Here is a 16,184-nt window from a genome sequence, read left to right as displayed (position 1 = left end):
GACTTTATAGCTGACTTTTTGTTGGGGAGATAAAAACAAGCATAAAATGTGTTAAGCTCATCTCATAACGTGGCCTCAAACATGATGGGGGTGCTCCTGCCTTTGTAGCCTGTCATGTTTTTGATCGCCTGCCACATATCTTTGGTGTTGTTAGTGTTGAGGTCTCTCTCCAGTCTCTGCTAATGTCTCGTCTTTGTCTCCTTGATGCGAGCTTTCAGTCTCACTCTATCAGAGTTGTAAGCTTCCTTGTCTCCTGACCAAAAAGCAGCTTTTTTGGCTCTGAGTAGAGCCCTCACTGCTCCATTCATCCAGGCTTTCTGTTTGGGAAATGAATTTATTGTCTTTGTGATCACCACATCATCAACACATTTGCTGATGTATGATGTCACTGATGATGTATACTCCTTAAGGTTGATGTGGTTCTCCTGGGTGGCGGCATCTCTGATCATGAGCCAGTCTGTGCACTCAAACAGTCCTTTAGAGCTGCTGTAGCTTCATCTGGCCACACTTTAACTGTTTTTACTGATGGTTTGACCCTTTTTATCAGCTGGGTGTAAGTAGGCAGGAGAAGCAGGGAAATATGTTCAACGATTTCTTCATCTAAGCCATCAACCTGTGTCTTAGACCCCATTCCAACTAGGCTGCTTAAAGAAGTTTTACCCTTCGTTAGCACTTCTTTACTGTCTTTATTAACAGGCTATGTCCCACAGTATTTTAAAATAGCTGTAATTAAACCTCTTCTTAAAAAGCCCGCTCTTGATCCAGGGGTTTTAGCCAACTATAGACCTAACCTACCCTTTCTCTCTAAGATCCTTGAGAAAGCGGTCACCAATCAGTTGTGTGACATAACAATAGTTTATTTGAGCACTGCTGAAATTACATTTTAATTGACAGACAATGGACTTGTCTGTTTATGAGACTGGAACATTTAGTTGGTTTTATTGCTATCTATCAGATCAATCTCACTTTGTACAGGTGAGTCCTCCGTGCACGCCAAAATTAGTCACGGAGTTCCACAAGGTTCTGTGCTTGGATCGATTCTATTCACCCTATATATGCTTCCTCTAGGCAATATTATCAGGAAACACTCCAAAAACTTTCAGTGTTATGCGGATGATACCCAATTATATCTATCGATCAAGCCAGATGAAACTAATCAGTTAGCTAAACTTCAAGCATGCCTTAAGGGCATAAAAACCCAGATGACATGCAATTTTCTGATGTTAAACTCTGACAAAACTGAAGTTATTGAACTTGGCCCCAAACACCTCAGAGACATATTATCTAAAGATATAAGTTATAAGTTTATTTGAATCTTTATATTTGAGCAATAACCCTTAAATTTCCATCTTTATGCCTGGATTCGACCAGGCACGGCTCTATAACCTTGCGTCTGTGACCCCGTTTTGTTCCATCCTCTGCACGGCATACCCCACTGGGAACATTTCAGAAGCGGAGCGTTTTGCCTGCCCTATTTTGTTGACCTCCTCAGATTTTGTTGTTTTAGCCATTTTTCCTTGATTTTTGTGTTTCTACCATGGGGAAGTAGAGTAAGTAGTTAAATGGTTTAATTTTTTGTGTCTGTTTTAATTGTTTATATATGATTGGGAGTCTGCACAGCGTGTTTTATTTTGAAAATTGACCAGATTCTCTATGCCCTTTCTGTGTCTGACTTCCTGCCCAGGTCGATCTGCTCTGTGAAGCTTGACGTGGCTTCTGTCAAAAATAGAATAGCTGCGTATTCTCCACAAAGCTGAGAGCCGCTTCTGGGACGCTCCTGAAATGTGCTGCGGTGCTTCTGGTGGAATTATAAGCATTGTCTAGAATGGCCGCAATCTGCTCTGGTGGCCGTGTTGCAGTCAGAACGCAATATAGCCATGCCTGGTGGAATCCAGCAGTTAGGGATACAGTCCATGTTTTCACACTGTGGAGTTAACCTACAAAACAGAAACCCTGGTCAAAATAAGATCTTTATAACATGCAATTAGCAGTCACTCAGACCTGTGATTAAATTATAATCTCCATCTGGGCATTGTTAACCCCCAGACACTGTAACTCAGTGTTAGACTTAGTCAGTTTGTGTGACTCTACTCTGTCCTTCTTGTCTAATGGCTGGTAAATGGCAGGCAGAGCTGGCAGCTTTCCTAGACTCCAGCACCTGATCTGCTGGACATGGGAGCAACATTAAATGGATCTGACGTCTGTTTGGAAGGAGGTGGGGATAAATAGAAATAGAGGGTTGCAGCTGCACAGCAGAGGGGAGGACAAGGGTAGGAACAAGAGAGAGAAAGGAAAGAAAGATGGTGAAACATGGATGGATGAGTTGAGCAAAGGAAGGTGGAATCAGAAAACAGATGATGGAAGAAATTATAAAGTAGAATGTAATTTGCATGCGATGATGTTACCCATGTTAACTTTCAAATATATCTGTTTTGTCAACAGATGACACAAGCTCTTACCCAATTTGAGCTGAGATAGGCTCCAATCCCTGACAACCCTAAATAGGATAAGTGGGAATAGATAGATGGATGGATAGATGGAAAAACCAACCAACTGAGCATGAAATTCAAGACGCGGACTAATCAACCTGCATCTGGCCTTCACACACAGCAGTGTCTTTTCATTATTCTTGTAGTTTTAAGTGTTTCTTAACACTTAAAGGAATAGACCAATATTTTGGGAAATGTGCTTATTCGCTTTCTTTCCGAGAGGGAGATGACAATATCGATATCCTGGAAATCCGTTCAATGGTTGTTGAGACATTTCACTAATAACCTAAAATGTTAAGCTGCTGGTGCCATTAGAGAAAAGTCTAAGGATTACCAAAGTCAGTAGGATTAATCCTTTGGGCACCATTATATAATTGTTGAGATAGTGCAGCTTTCAGATATAGTATTTTCTTCTCAAAGCTTTTTCATGTAGCACACCTCCAATCTTGTGTAGCCTGGTATTTAAACATTCTATGTGAGTGACATGAAATCATCCAGAGGCTAGTATCAAATATCTTGTTATCTCCATCTAAGAAGCTGTTAATAAGCTGTAAGAGATGTACTACAGGTGTTCACCCATGTGAGCTTTCCACTAGCTACAGCAGAGTACAGCAATACAGCCACACACATCCACACACACACACAAAGGCTGCTGAGCGACCATGCGCAACAAGAAACCTGAGAGCTCTGTGACACGCTTTAATTTGCTTGCATGCTGCCTTGCTCTCACCCTGACTGCTGGCAGGCGGGGGCAGATCAGGTTTATAACAAACCACCTCAAGAACAAAAGGCCACTGTATTCATGCCCTCCTCAGGAGACAGGATAGGCTCTGACAGCAGACATGAGTCCTCTTTTAAACAAAAGGATTCCTTTTACACCCCCACCCTCCCTGGAGTTACAGCAGGTAATGATAGCTAATCCTAAATTAGAAATGTGTCATGTTATGCCAGATGCCGCCTTGTTGGGACTGAAGCAAACCAGCTTCACTGACAGACTGAGGAAGGAGTGATTAGACATGAGTCCACATTTTAAGACTATGAGAAAAGGCCTGTTACATTTACAAGGCTCTGAGAAATTAAGTCTTCTTTTGCCCACATATCAAGGACACAATTGATTAGGGGTACACGATTAATCGTTTTAAAATCACAGCCTTGATTGTTGCCTCTACCTCTCATTCTTACTTGACAAATATTTTGCTGTATTTATATTAGCAGGGAGATGCATTGCATGAAACCCAGCACTCTAAATTTCACCCTAAGCTGTATTAACATATGACAAGTGAGTGTTACTCTACGTGACAAATAGTGCACAAAAAGAAAAGGGCAGAAAGTCAATGACAAAAGCTTTGTAGGAACAACAAAACATGTCAGATGATCGTAGTCAAAAGTAAATACATTATTTTGCAAGCAAATGTAACACATCAAAGATGTATAACCACCTAAAAATCACCACATAAAAGTAAATAAATAAAAACATTTTGAAAAATCAATATAATAAAACTATCAAGGTCAGGAAAACATCACCTGTTGCCCGACCACTCAAACAGTAACAGGAGCCTGATACATTTCACTACACATATCCCACAAGCTCACATAGGCAGGGGCTCTGACTTATCAACTGTGTGCAAAATGAGCACTTAATGCTAGACTAGCTGAGCTGCCCACCCCTCAAGTGATCATGTGCATGGTGACTGCTGCAGCTGCAAATCATAGAGAAGCCCTTAGTGATTGGAAGACGGCAGGAAGCCATAAATGGGGATTGGCAAATAGAAGACTGGAAAAAGCTAGAGACAGAGATGTGACCACCACAGCCATTTGCGCAATAATGACAGCAGCAGGCAAGTGCAAGGGGAAGGCGAAGAAAGAAAAAAAAAAAAAGGAGCAGTCAGCAGCAGCCTCAGCAACAGCAACTGTTTTGCCAGTTTCCCCATCAGCACCTCCAGAGAAAGGGGATCCGCCCAGCTAACTATACCCCTCCCTACCGGAAATGGACCCTACCCCACACCATACACCTCACAGCTCCAGGAAACCCTCCTCTCCTCTGTAGCTGGTCTCTCTTTAAATCAGAGCAATAGCTCTACCTCTGAGCCTCCTGGAGCAAACCTAACTGTGCCTGCTTCAGCCACACCATCACATGCTGCCTCCAGAGGAACATCAATAAAAACTCAGGATTCAGAAAAAGGAAGTTTAGACTCCACCCGATCGGGGACACCGAACTCCCCTCCTTTGGTTGACGAACCACAGGTGACCTATGGAAAATAGTGGGATGGAGGGATGAAAAAGGGAGGGTCAATGGAAAGAAAAGGACTGGGGGGGCAGGACTCTGATAGCGAGGACGAACATGACAGGGCAGAGAAGGGAGATGAATAATCAACTCCTCTGGACCATGGGTCATGATCCTGATGGATGGGTGGAGACTCCAATCCAGAGAGTGGCGGGAGGCTATCGGGACAGCCCTGGACTGTTCAATGCTGTGCTAAAACAACACCTCACACCCTTGGCTCTACCCCAAGATGTAGTGGTCATACAGTACGTAGACGATATTCTCTTGACTGCGCTACAGCTGAAGCCTGTCTGACTGCTACACACTCCTTGCTCACTTTGCTCGCAGAACAAGGGTACAAAGTCAAGAGAGACAAAGTGCAAGTTTGCAGGCAATTGGTTGTGTTTCTAGGCTGTGAGATCTCTCATGAAGGACACACCCTCACCGCCTCACAGAAGTCATCCATCCTGTCACATGGGAAACCAGCCACAGTCCAACAAATGCTAGCTTTTTTAGGCCTGACAAGGTATAGCCATAACCATATTCCAGCGTATGTGGAGCTCACACAACCCCTGCGAGACATGGTGGCGGAGGTGGGAAATAGCAACCTCACTGGCCACTTGTCATGGACCCAACCAGCTGAAGAGGCTTTTACCCTCACGAAACAAGCACTGGCACAAGCTGCTGCTCTGACATCACCTGACTACACAAAAGCCTTCCATCTTGATGTTTCTGAAAAAGCTGGAGTAGTTAATGCTGTGCTTTTCCAGAAAAAGGAGGGAGAAAGAAGAGTGCTAATGTACCACAGCTCCAAAGTGGATAATATGGAAACAGGGCAAGCAGGATGTACAAGGTACTTGGCAGCATTGGCAAAAGCAATCACAAAAACAAGCCACATAGTAATGTGCCAGGAATTGAAAGTGAACACTGATCATGGAGTAGTGGCATTTTTGGGATCAAGTGCATTCACCTTCTTCACAGCCAGAAAAATAAAAATTTCAGACATTCAGCTGCAACCACATGTCACATACCACACTGAAGGTGTGAACATGGCAAGAGGACTGACCACAGACAATAGCCAAGCGCATAACTGTGCGGGAAGAGCTGAGAAAGATGTAAGACTCAGAGCGGATCTGGAAACAGAACCTCTACAAAACCCAGAGGTTGTCCTGTTCACAGATGGATGCTGCTACAGAGGAGACAGTGGAAATGTGGCCTCCTATGCTGTAGTAAAACAGGATCCACACACAAAGACGCATCTCACAATAGACCAAGGTCTCAACCGCAACCAGCCTCAGCACAGCTGGCTGAAATAGTGTCTTTAACAAGAGCCCTGGAGTTTTCTGAAGGAAAAAGAGTGAACATCTACACAGACTCAGCCAGTGGACATGGAGCTGTACATGTGGATGGACTGCAGGGGGTCAGAAGGAACTTCCTGACTACAGCCAACACTCCAGTAAAGCACCGAGCACAGCTAGAAAAACAGGTAAGAGCAGTACTACTGCCTGCAGCTGTGGCTGTGATGAAATGCAAAGGACACCAGAAACTAGACACCAGCATAGCCGAAGGAAATGATGCTGCAGACTTAGTGGCCAAGAAGGTGGGAGGATACACACCAAGACAGATGTCTGTCACTATTGAACAACTACCAGAACTAACAGAGAAAGACATCATTGACATGCAAGAACAAGCAGGAGTATACGAGCAAAGTGAATGGCATCGGAAAGGAGCAACACAGAAGGAAGGCCTGTGGAGAGCTCATGATGGAACAGTGGCTCCAGCCAAACTTTGTCAGCTACTACTCAAACAAACACACGGACCAGCTCATGAGAACAAGCAGAAAACACAGAAGAACATTGAAGGATGCTGGTGGCATCCCCACATGACAGCCATAGTGGAAAACTATGTGACAGACTACTACACTTGCTATGGACACAACCCTAAGCAGGCATACAAGTGCCCAATGGGAAGGTTTCCAGTAACAGAAGCACCATTCCAAGACATCAGGATGGACTTCACCGATATGGGTGTGGAAAACAGAACAAAAGGCTACCGTTACTTGCTGGTGATGGTGGACAGATTCACCAAGTGGGTAGAGCTAATACCAAGATATGGGGTTCCATGTAGTGTACGCTCAGATAACGGCTCACATTTCAGTAACAAACAGCTGGGGGAGGTGGGAATAACACATAGATTTGGAGCGGTGTATCATCCTGTGTTGCAAGGTTTGGTGGAAAGAGCCCACCAGACTCTGAAAAGAAAAATCGCTAAAATCTGTTTTGGCACAAAGCTCAGTTGGGTGGATTCACTGCCTTTGGCGCTTATGTCCATGAGAACCTCCCCAGGGGCCAAGACATACTTGACACCCCATGAGTTGCTGACATGTAGGCCAATGCCAGGGCCACCCAGAGAGGGAGGTCATATGCCCCCTCTGGATGTCTGACAGATTGACTGTGATGAATACATGACTGCATTGACTAACTTGACCCGAGTTTGGTGTAAACAGGTACAGCTGGCCGAACCCGAAGCAACCATCACTGAGACTCCAGCAGTATAGGTAGGGGATTGGGTACGAGTGAAAGTTCATAAGAGAAAATGGACTGATCCCAGGTGGACAGGACCTTGAAGTGGTTGAGTGTACCTCCCACGCAGTCCAGGTAAAAGGAAAAGCTGGAGCAATTTGACCACCTGGAAGCCCCACCACCCTCACGCATTACGGAGGTTATAACTGAATTGCCTGAACACAAGTAAGCCCTCTGAGAACCTGACCCAAAGAGTTGAGAAGCCCTAGACCCTAGGGGTTGGCACCCTTTCCCAACCAGGCCTCTGAAGAGGAACAATTGGGACCAACTTGGTAGAATAGGATGGCTTTACATATGCTGTTGGCAAAAAGGGCGGAATCTGCAAAATGTTTGGGGACTTCTACATTCATTCCCAAATATACTGCCTTTGATGGAAGCATTACCTAGGCTCTAGCTTGCCTTACTTTCCTATCTGAAGAGTTGGTTGAAAATTCAGGCATCAACAATCTGTTTAGTAATTGGGCAGATCATTATTTTGGTTAATATATGGCCCTATTCATGTCACTAATTGTTTCCATTGCTTGTTTCACAGCCATTTTAGTGTGCTGTGGGTGTTGCTGCATCCCCTGCTTACGTGCATTGATCAACCGTCTCATTACCACTGCCCTTACCAAAGAGAAAGACCCTCCACCTTACCAAATGCCCCTGTTAGGTGAAGCTTTGGAGTCAGATGAGGAAAAAGAGTTACAGGAGGTACAGGTAGACAGGGAAGGGGGTTCTAGTGTGTAGTTGCACCATTTTGATTGCGTTTACACCTTAAAAGGTGTAAAAGGAGGGATTTGTGAGAATTAATAATTTAAACCAAGGTTGCTTGCCTATTATATTAATACCATGTTGAAACATTTGTACACACATACACACACACAGGGCATGAGACTGAACAAGTGTTGTCCTGCAGACTTGCTGACTGCAGGGAAAAGTTGATTAGCTGTTGCAAAAAGGCTTACATTTATACAAAGAAACAGGGATATCAGAAAGAACATCATGTACTGAGGACAGTATATATTGTAATGGCCATGAGAGGAGAAGTATCAGTTGTGGGGAATGAAGCAGAGACTTTAGCAACTTACAAACAGAGGAATGTAGGATTCCTCCACTAGGGCGCTATCTCCACATGAAGGGTGGAATCATGTGCCAAGAGGCTGGGACCAGCCTGTGCACCAACAAAGGGAGAGCTAAATCTAAACTACAGCTCCTCCCCACCTCTGTAGATAGTCAGATAGTTGTACATTCTCATTTAAAACTCTGTGTAATGTTAAGAATAGCATTCTTTTTAAGGATGATGACTACATATTAACAGCTTCCTGAATAGAAAAGATCCTTGTACAAGATGCTTTTGATCCTCCAATGCTTTAATAAATGCCAAATTAAGGAATGGCTTCTCTCCAGACTTTTCTTTTGCAAATAAACGAACGCGCTGACACATTCCATCACTGAACATTTGAGAAAAAATTCAGACACATTTGTACCATGAGCAAATCCTGTAGGCTGTCTGTCCTCTCACTGCACCATCAGTTTCCTCTGACTCAGATACACCAAAAAAAAAAAAAAAAAAAAAAGACAGAAAGGTTGAGGGTAGGAGTACATTTCTGATTACTGATCTGCTGCTGCATGCAGTTTACTACAGAGCATGTAAACATGTTACTGGCATATCCTGGTGTCTCTGAGTAACCTCATTTTTTATTCAAAATTCTAACTACCAGCTGACAAAATTTTATATTTGATCATTTATCTTTGCAAATGGAAAATGGATCATTTTGGATCCGACACCATAGATGGAAAAATCATGGATAAAGGTAAGGCTGTTTGCTGACTTTGTAAAACGCAGCTGCAGTTTTACCTACTGTAAGACTGCCTTACTGTAAAGCCTAGTAATGTTAGCGTGTCACCCAAGAGAGGCAGCGGAGGAACTGCCAATAAATATATCAACATCAATGCTACAACGTAGTTTAAGATGAGGTTAGGTGGGTAGTGTTATGAATTACTGTTTTCTTTTTCATTTAAACTTGAAAAAGCAACAGCCATATTTTTCATAGTGAAGATGAAAGCAGTTGTCCAAGCGCACCCGATTTAATTGTTCTACAGGCTATTGAATAAGCGTTATCGGCACACAGGCTAGTAGCAGCCTACTAAACCTACTAGTAAGTTTAGGAGCCTGTTATCACCCATTTATTTCAGTGATCCAATGATGGGGAATCCCAGTAGGTGCAGAAGGCCTGTTATCAGGCATATGCATCCAAATACCACGTGTCACCTTGAACGTCATGTGACTGCCGAGTTTCTTCTGTGAAAACAAAACAAAAACGGCAGACATTTCTTTTATTCTCAGTGGAAAATGCAATATTTTAAGATCGGTATTAATGTGCATATTTTAGTGAGAAATGTGCATTTTATTTTCACATTTCGTTCAGTGAATGTATATGATCTTTAGTTTGTTAGTTATTTCTAAGATATTTTCAGGTCTCGATCGTTGCTATGGTGGTTTCTAGGAACACTGCTAAAGCCACGTAGTTTGCATGTTGTCTTTGTGTTGTGTCACCACATTTCTCAACACAAAAACATTAAAGTGTCCTTGATAACTCAATGTTAATGTTAAGGCCATCATTTTAAATTATTTTTCCTTCAATTCTATGTTTATGTTCCCTAAATGAATAAATAAGTCAACACATTAAAAAATGAAAAATAATAACTTTGGCACACACGAAATACACATCATCTGGTCGTGGGCGCTTTCCCTGTTAATCCCAAACTAAACAGAAAATAGAAAATATAACCTCTTGATATTACTGTCAAAGTAAATTAAAGTTATTGTTTCCTCTGAACAAAAGGCTGTCAGATTATTTATTGACTGTCACACATTACCTACATTACATTACGTTTACTTTTGTTACTAAGCAACTGGTAAGTGAAGCATATACCTGTGTGCAACATGCCAACACACATGCACACAAGGGAATAATCTATGAAAGACTGTGGGAATCAGACATGGATAACAGCAGGTCAGTAACGTTAACAACAAAAACAAAAGCAGTAGTTGCAAACATGGTATAAATATTATTCTGTTATTTTTATTGATATTAGATAGAGGCTTCTGTAGCTTTCCTTTGTTGAAGCAACGTTAGCTCCCTACCTAAGTTACTACCTAATGCTAGCTAACTGCCTAACCAAAAGAAGAAGATATGCTACTATTCAGCTCCTTGATCCAGTTGATCTACCTTTGCACAGTGAAAGTGAAACTTTTCATTTGTGCTAATACGATAAACAATGTCCATTTTTAAGTGGATGGTCAACAATCCGTGTCCTTATAAAGAAACTGTTGTTTTCACCAGCAGCAGCCAGTAGTGACTTCCACCCATAGCCTAACACCAGTCAGTCAAGGAAAAATGACACCATGAGGGCATTGCAAAGTGCAAGATAAATTCTCCTCCTACACCTAGGTGTAGCAGATGTCTCTTATTCTTATGTCATGTTGTAATTTACTGTGCTCTAGAAAGTTTATGCTGTGATCTGTATCTTTAAGGAAGATGAATTTCATCAGAGAATTCAGATGATTCAGATGGTATTGGTCAAGAAAGGATGGCCACCAATGTGAAATAAGGTAATTAATTATCAAGGTAATTAATGTTTGTATGTACATTGTAGATCATAAAACCATCACATCCACCCTGCAAAAGTACACAAAGAAGTAAATTATGAAAAACAAGAACGTACAACAACAATTCACAGCTTTTCAATCTCTGTCATGAATTCTAGGAAGGCCTCATGATGTTTGGATCCAATTTTGCAAGAGTGAAATGGATGTTGCAACACTGCTACATTACAGCCTTTGGCCAGCAACTGATAAGCAACCCCAAAGTGTCATTTCCATCAAGCTCATGGACATGATCTGCCAGTTGCAGCTTGAATGTGGTGCATCACTGAAGGCTATATGTGCAGCAATTTAGCAATCTTCAGTGTCTTCCAAGGTTTGTTTTATAGTAGCCTCTATCCATATTATTCCTCTTTTACCATCACCTTTACATGAGAGCTTCCAATTTTAAAAACACATTTTAATGACAGTCCTGTGAATATGATTGTTTGCCTTACAGTGCCAAGACCTCTATGGCATTGTCATCAATGAGTCCTATAAGGAATACAGAAACCTGCGATACCAGTTATCTACACTGCGTCATCTTGGGAGATAACTGATGGGACACACTGTCTTCTTTGTCCACAGGTACACAGAATTTTATTTTCTCAATCAATTTAATAATAAATGAAACAAAACAACAAATACAACAAAACAAATACATGGGCCTATTATGTCAAGGGTAGCATTATACATCAGGCATACAGTACATTACTGTAGCTGAACTGGATTCGTTTTACTGACTTCAGTGTATTTGAATTAAGTGTGGTGCTGCTGAGTTATGTAGAATGAGAAAATGTGAATAAGATACTCAATAAAGCATCAAATAACTCAAATCAGGATCAACGTCTAAACATTTTAATGTCCAAAAACTTAGAGGAACATCCCTAGTAATGTTAAATTTGAAAGTTACAAACAGATACCTAGTGCCATACAATTAAATTTATTTTATCACTTATTGTAGTATGGTGGAAGTCTTGCTGCGGATGGACTGTTTGGACTTCCAAGGAAGAAGTTATCTGAAAGTAGTTTTGAAGGACCTAAGCACTTTAACCACTCCTTTACCCCCACAAGATAATGCTGATGCTTTTATTAGAGAACAACAGCATTCACCTGAGCGGGTAATGTATGACTATATTTAATACTGTCCTCCCTCTTTACTGTAGTGTGAATTAAGTATAGATTTATTCCCAGTTAATGTCTATACATTTAACTTAAAACACTACAAAAGTTAATAGTTACAAGGTCATGGTGAACTTTATTATCCCAGATAGAGAAATTCAGGTGGTTAAGGTGCAGAACTACACAAAACTGTTTGTCTGTCAACAGATATAAATACAAATATACAATATGCAGTCCCCCCTTCCATCTATCTAACACACACAAACATGCACACATGCATTTCCAAGCACCCTCGCTCTAGCATACGTTCAAACAGACACACGCACGTATGCACGCTCACACATAAAGAGCACTTCCCAGCACCCTTGCTCTAGCATACGCTGACACACACTAATATAGAAACAAATAAAATACTTCACTATGCTAAACCATTTCTTTTCAAATGGATAGAATGTTTGTTTGACATTGGACAACCACAAAATTAATTGATAACGCAAAACTGAACATTATGACTTGGTGGTTGTGCGTCTCTTGAAGTGTATTTTGTTACACTATATTTATTTGTTATTTACTTACTTTTCCTAGTCAAGGCTTGAGCAGTGTGACCAGCTGCACTCATGACCTGGAAAAGTAAGTATTACCTTACTTGCATACATAACGGTGATACTAATATTACTGATATTAAACTGATAATAATTGTAAATAAATAATGTTGAATCGGGTGAATCATGCAAAAGCCTTAAGGTGAAAATTTAAAAATAAAGACTCTGAATTTGTTTGCCTTATCTATCCTCTTAATTTTAAAGGGGACCTATTGTGCTAATTTACAGCTCTTTCCTGGAACTCCACCTGAGTAGCTTTGCATAATTCACAATTCCAGAAAAATCCTATTTATCTTATTAAGGCCCTTTATGCAGCCCCTAAGTTCATCCTCTATCTGAAATAAAATGTTTCAGACAGACATTTTAGTTTTAGCTTACTACGGTTACTATTCTAATGAGCTTGCATGTGATGTAAGAAGGGGAGCCAAATCTAGACATGTGTTTGTACACACATTTACCAAAAGATGGGGCAGGAAAAAAAGAGAGAGGATTGTTTTTTCTCATATTTTGGGTATCTCCATACTCACCGGGGACACATTTATGTTGAAAAAAAATGGAAAAAGTGCAGTTTGCATAATATGTCCCCTTTAAACATGCACTTGATACAGACTTACAAACTTATCAATGCATCTGTAGCAATATGGCCATTGAGACCCTTTGTCTGAATTTTTTCATAAATAAAATGTATACTGCACAGTCAAGACATTTATTTTATACTGTCTAGGGGATTGAAGCCTGGGCACTGATGAGCACAATGAAGCATGTCACTGTGTTTATGTACCACTTTCAGATTGGAGAAGAAAATAAAGGAGAGGGAGAGGAAACATGGTCTTTGTGAAAGATGGCCTCTGGCAAGTAAATCGTGTTTACACATCTGAAGTGTAATTGAAGACAAGAAATGAAAGAACTCACTGCGGGCTATCAATAGGCTTGTCTTACAGCGCCAGTTTTTATGAGGCCTTGTGAGAAAATATGCACGTACAGTAAATATATGGAATGTGACAGTTGGTTAACATTTTCCCCCATCATAAACCTTAACTGGCCTTATGTTTTGCAGAGGGACAGAAAACTGCAATAAGACTTTCAAAGAAGATCTCTCTGATTTGTCAAACAAAGATCAAACAAAATCTGAAAGAGTTCAACACCTCAGCCACATGCCTTGGATTACCATGAAGTAATTCAGATTGATAACCCCATCGGGACAACCATGACCAACAAGACAGTCGATGGAAACATGTCAGTAAAGCAGAGGCTGTTTGTGTTGTGGAACACAGCAAAAAGGGCATCTGAAGAGAAGGCCTACTTGGTAGAAGACTGTATTTCAGGAAAGAGGTTCTATTGAAGATTGAAGAAATTGACAAATGCCTGCGGTCTGCTGTCATCTAGACAGGACAAAGGTGCTGCCGCCGCTTTACAATGAGCAAATGTTTCACAGCTTTCTGGTCAAAGAAGAACATTGAGATTACCTGCACTTCTTGTGGTTTCAGGATCACAAGATGTTGGAGACATTGTGGAATACTGCATGAGGGTCCACGTTTTTGGCAATTGTCCCTCCCCATCAGTAGCTGTATATGGGCTCAAGAGAACAGCTGTAGAGGGAGAGCAGGAGTATGGAAGTGATACAAGGCTCTTCATTGAGCGCCATTTCTATGTGAACAACGGGCTGAAATCTTTCAGTTCAGAAGTGGCCGTTGATGTACTGAGCAGAGCTCAACAGATGCTAGCACGATCCAACTTACGCCTACACAATCTCATCCAACAGCCACGTCATCATGATCTTGGTGTAAACTCACCAGCCATTCAATGAAGCTTAGGATTGTGCTGGGACTTGTCAACAGACACATTTGTATTTCAAGTATCCATCAGCGACAAACCTTACACTAAAGCGAGGAGTGCTTTCTACCATCAACAGCTTGTATGATACTCTAGGATTTATAGTACCTGTAAGCATTGAGGGTCGCTCCATCCTGAGAGATATCTCTGGAGATGCAAATGATTGGGATGTTGTTCTGCCCAAAGAGAAACAAGAGCGATGGCAAAAATGGAAAGATTCCCTTAAACATCTGCAAGAACTAAAATCCAGAGATTGTATACCTCTAATTCATTGTCTACTGCACACAAGAAAGAGATAATTATTTGCAATGCTTCCACTAAAGCTGTAGGTACAGTAGCTTATCTGAAAGTTACTGACGCAGATGGTCTTAGTGAAGTTGGTTTCCTCTTCGGCAGAGCAAAACGTGCCCCAAAGCCAGCTGTCACTGTTCCTCGACTTGAGTTATGTGCAGCTGTACTGGCAGTGGAAGTAGCAGAGATGCTTCAAGAATAGCTGGACACTACAATGGATGATTTGAGATTCTACACTGACTCTAAGGTAGTGCTTGGATACATCTCCAATGAGACAAGGCATTTCTATGTTTGTGTTCACAACCGAGTACAGCGCATTAGACACTCTACACAACCGGATCAGTGGAACTTTGTGCCCACTCATCTTAATTCAGCTGATGCCGCAAGCCGAGGACTTCCCTCCGAGCAACTGACTTCATCAAATTGGCTTGCAGGGCCTCCAATTCTTGCCTTACGCCCTCATTAGTCCTGAAACAGATGCAGAGCTTCGTCCTGAGTGGGTTACCTGTGTTACTAGCTTGTCACAAAGAAACCTTGGAAGTGCAAGGTTCCATATGGAGCTCCCTGTTAAAGGCCGTAGCACGAATGCAACACATAGCCAGTTCCTTCAAGCCCGGGACAGGAGATGTCTGTCACGGATGACACATTTGCAACAAACGTAAGGAGGAAGAGCAGCTAAAGCAGGCTAAAGCTACGATCATTCAAATTGTCCAGAGAGAAGTCTGCAGATGATGATTTAAACACTTAGAACAAGGTCAATCTGTGCAAAGGTCAAGTCCTCTCAGCAAACTCTGTCCATTCATTGACACAGAAGGGTGTCTCAGAGTAGGAGGTCGGCTGGGGAGAGCTCAACTACCACCTGAAGAACTGTATCCAGCTCTCATACCTGGTAAACACCATGTTACCCAGCTTTTGATTCGACACTTCCATGAGAAGGTGTGTCACCAAGGCCATTATCTCACGGAAGGTGCCATCAGGGGAGGTGGCTACTGGATTGTTGGAGGTAAGAGATCAGTTAGCAGCTCCATTTTTAACTGCATCACCTGTTGCAAGTTGAGAGGCAAACAAGAGGAGCAGATCATGGCAGATTTACCAGCGGACAGATTACACATAGACCCACCATTTACATATGTGGGGCTGGATGTCTGCAGTCCATGGCCAGTCACAGCCAGGAAAACATGAGGATGCCAGGCAGAAGCTAAAAGATGGGCAGTCATATTTACTTGCATGATTGGAGTTGCCCAACATAGCCCTGCAAGGCTCATACATGAAGTTTTAGTAACATTCATGTCAGAAGTGAGTGCAATTGTGAATGCTCATCCCTTAACTGCAGTTTCCACTGATCCAGAACAACCGATGATACTAACACCAGCA

General features: G+C 41.9%; 1 protein-coding gene and 1 long non-coding RNA gene across 4 annotated transcripts in view; one reads left to right on the top strand and one right to left on the bottom strand.

Moving 5' to 3' along the window:
* The window catches only part of adamts17 (ADAM metallopeptidase with thrombospondin type 1 motif, 17), a 302,033-nt gene that overhangs the window by 196,040 nt on the left and 89,809 nt on the right, over positions 1–16,184 (bottom strand). The window lies entirely within an intron of this gene.
* Positions 10,859–11,575, top strand: LOC122873224. Its single transcript, XR_006377377.1, has 3 exons — positions 10,859–10,932; positions 11,088–11,299; positions 11,423–11,575. It is a non-coding gene; the product is annotated as an uncharacterized LOC122873224 (long non-coding RNA).

The sequence above is a fragment of the Siniperca chuatsi genome, linkage group LG1 (genome assembly GCF_020085105.1).
Source record: "Siniperca chuatsi isolate FFG_IHB_CAS linkage group LG1, ASM2008510v1, whole genome shotgun sequence".
NCBI lineage: Eukaryota > Metazoa > Chordata > Actinopteri > Centrarchiformes > Sinipercidae > Siniperca > Siniperca chuatsi.
Note: the sequence above shows the minus strand (reverse complement) of the source record. Positions and strands in the feature narration are given on the sequence as shown.